Below are 4,211 nucleotides of genomic sequence, written 5' to 3' on the forward strand. Positions count from 1 at the left end.
ACATATATAGACATATTAAATTAACACATATAAGGAATAGAGATTACCTCTCGTAGCCTATCAAGTGTCCTTGAGTATTTTAGTAAAATTAACGATCTTCCTATCCTTATGAAAGCTCACATCTTACCCTTCCAAGTCGTTGCTCTAACACACAAGGACGTGTGTGGGCACGTAGGATTAACAAGTTCATTTTAGGCTTTCTAGATGTACTCAGCACATGAGATCTAGAAAGGTTTGAGAAGAGAGAGGCTATGGAAACTTCTAGAATTTCAGGTATAGAAAATTCTATCGTTCTTTCAAGAGAGTTTGATAATCTAGAAACAACTGACTTAGAAAAAAATCACTCATTTTTCAGGTTTATAAAGATAAATAAAATATTTTAATAATCTTTACTTAATTAAATTAATATTGATCATTTATGATCAATTAATAATTTAATTTAAATCATATTAAAAAAAATAATTACATAAATAAAAAAAATTAATTTGAAATTCAAAATTCAAATCCCAGGGACGTGGCACATGTGAATGTCGTGTGCCACTTATTGTGTATTCCTGATTGTCTCATTTGTTTGTTTAATTAATTATAAGATAATATATTTATTCCCATCAAATAAGTACTAGTTAATTCAAAATTAACTTTATCTTAAAACTATCACTTTTAAATAATTATCTTATAATAAGATAATAATTATACTCTCCCTAATATTAATCCAACCATGATTAATATTTATTTTAACTAAGATAAAGACTTTAAAATAAAAACTATTTATTTAATTAATTGATTGATTCATAATTAATCAATTGCCCATAATTATCACATAATTGTTTCCTTGCCTTGTAAAATTAATTCCTTTGAAATTTAGTTCGTTTCTCTATTAATCTTCCTTGTCACATCCTTACCCATGACATTGTAGGACAAAGACAACCTAGGGACCATGGACCTGTAATACGAAGCTCCAATAACCCAGATTAGTAATTAAACTCTTTATTTCAATAATCTTTTTTATTAATTTTGTGATTACTTCACTATAAATATGGAATTGCACTCTATGTATTTATAGAATTATATTTAAAGAGTTTTCTCCTGTCGTCCGATGATTAGAGTTGGTCAAAATTATCATTTTATTGTTCTAATCACCACTTGTTCCTTAAGTACCATTAATTCACTAGCGAATAATTAATCTATAATAATATTATAGATTTGAACTCAATAACTATTGAGTTCCAGAATTAATCCTTAAGGGAACCAATATCTGATCCATTAGGAAAACATGGATTCCATTATTATAAAATCATGTTCCCAAACATTCATGATATTGAATCTCCAAAACAAAAGTCACTGGCCTCATTAAATCATGAGACCTTAAGGAATGAATAAGAAGATCAAATAAGCACAAATATGAGTTCATGATTATCTAGGATTTAGATTGTTCTACAAATGATCATCAATTATGATATGAATTAAATATTTACAGCAAACGATAAGTTTATAAAGATAATTAATTCATACCGATCCTATCATATACAATCACTATTATATACAACACCTTCACTAAGATGTCTATCCACATCAATAATTTGAATCTAGATTACTCGCATCCCATATGCTTAGTAAACCGTGCTAGCAACCATTTATTAACGATTCTGTAATTTAATATCTTGATGACTATTTTATTCAGTGTATATGATTTTAATTCTCACTTACTAATACAAGATCATATTTTCATAAATGAATATGGATTTTTTTTGGTATTTTTATAAATTATTCAAAAAATTATTATAACATTCAAATATAATAGAATTGTACTTTCATTAACATGAATAAAGTGTCTTTTCACATGCTTTTATGGCATAAACCATAAAACTCTCCCACTTGCCCTCAAAGAAATTGAGGCACCTCTCTTAATCCCACCCATATTGCATGTATGACCCATAAATGACTTTGTAGGAAGTGTCTTGGTAAACAGGTCTGCCAGATTTTGTTTCGAATATATCTTCATCTTTCACATCATTTCGGTGCACAATTTCTCTTACTAGATGGTATTTCCTTTCTATATAGTTTCCTTTTTTATGATTTCTAGGTTCCTTAGAGTTAGCTACTACTCCATTGTTGTCAATGTATAGGATTAAAGGCTACTCCATATCTAGAATTACTTCCAAATCAGTATAGAACTTCCTAAGCCAAAGCACTTAGCTTCTTCACAAGTCATTCTATACTCGGCTTCCATGGTTGAATCTGGAATTAATTGTTTAATACATCTCCAGACTACAACTCCTTCACCAAGAGTAAACACTGACGAAGACATCGACTTACGACTTTCTTTTTCTTATTGGAAATCAGAATCAGTCTATCCAGTAAGGAATAACTCCCCCCCTAAATACACAAGCATATAATCTCTCCTTCTCCAAAGATACTTGAGAATGTGCTTTATTAGCAATCCAGTGTTCAAAACCATGATTTGATTGATAACGACTTACAATCCTAACTACTTAGCATATGTTGGACCTAGTACACAAGACAACATACTTTAGACTCGCAACTACTGAAGTATAGGGTTACTTTCTCGTGTCCTCTTCTTTATAAGGTGTCTTTGGACAGTGATCCTTGGAAAGAGTAATTCCTTGTCTGGTCAGTAACTAACCTTTCTTTGAATTCTCCATTGAGAACCTTTCAAGCCACTTATCTATATAATTAACTTAAGAAATGCAAAGATCTTGTTCTTTCTATCCCTTAGGATTTGGATTCCCATAACATAGCTTGCTTCACCGAAATCATTCATTTGGAACTTTTCAGCTAATCACTTCTACATCCTTTTAGTTGACGCAATTTTTCGCCAACAATAGATTTAGAAATCTAATAAGTGTATTAGTGATTATTTGTAAACTACAATGAACTTATATGAACCCTTTCGTACACACACAATTTTACGTGGTTCAGTGGTTAAAATCCACCTAGTCATCGAGACAATATTATTGCTCTTCTCTCACAATTTATGTAGAGTTTCAATATTACAAAAACACAGTCCCTTTCCCTTTCCGTTAGCCATTATATTTATAGGAGAATTTCCTGGACTGGTTTGGGTAACCATGTGCATAAATATGCTCAGATAATTCCCATTTACATAGGGATATGATTGCACAACAGAATATACTTCATTTAACTTAGACAATAAATGTGCAATACAGCCTAGGCATTAATACAAAATGCCTCCGAGTCTCTCGGGATCCTTTAGTATGCATCATGACTAGGTTTCCACGAGCTGAACATATTCATAGTGCCCTAAAGGGGATTCGATTGCTACATGTCTCGAACGGGACCGTCATCCTAAGAGACGACCCGCCAATTACCTGAATGTCGTGCTTTCAAGTCCTCACTCGAGCTGGTCATATCATCATTAACTAGATGTTCTACTCGTCTACTTTTTCCACATGTTTATCTTCCATATGTACCCATAGCTGAGTAATTAAACTCGTGCTAATTTTTAGGGTACAACATTTGCTCCCAAGCTCTTACTCGTGCTTGACGTCATCACTTTTTGATAAGCACAGTATGGGCTTTTAGGCTTTTGTTATGTAAAATTTTGCTTGCCTACTACTCGAGTGTTGAATAGGTGACCATTTGCAATTGGCGTCTATTCGGGTTTCAAGGACTGCAAAAACTGTCCTGTCAACTTTTTGCCACCACACGGGTCATTTAATCTTCGCCTTTGGATCTTGAGTCGACCCAATAAATTGGTCTGAAATTATTCCCAAGGTTTAGGTATAAAATAGGAAGGTCAGACCTGAACCTTACCACCTTTGCATTCAAAAACTTTCCTTTTAGAAACAAAAATCCCTTTTTTCTCTCAAACCTTTTCCATAAACCTTTATCGCCCTTCATTTTCTCAAAAGATCTCAAGCTCCTGCCTGTGGACGAATCAATCATTCTCATCGAACAAACGTATAAACTATAAGTATTTCTTGATCTGACTTGAATCTTTCACTTCTTTATTTTCCAATGAGTATTTTACTTCGAAAAACATTTTGAAAAACATTTTTTTTTCAGTATTATTCCATGTTCTAGCCATGACTTAGTTTAAATAGGGTTCAGTTTAGGCTAAAAGAACGATACTATGCTTGTTTAGAAATAAGGTATTCGAAAATTGGGCAAATTTTTTGGGTTTTGCAAGTCACTGGTAAAATGCTTAGGATACCTATTTGGATGTAGAA

The sequence above is a fragment of the Humulus lupulus genome, chromosome X, assembly GCF_963169125.1.
Source record: "Humulus lupulus chromosome X, drHumLupu1.1, whole genome shotgun sequence".
NCBI lineage: Eukaryota > Viridiplantae > Streptophyta > Magnoliopsida > Rosales > Cannabaceae > Humulus > Humulus lupulus.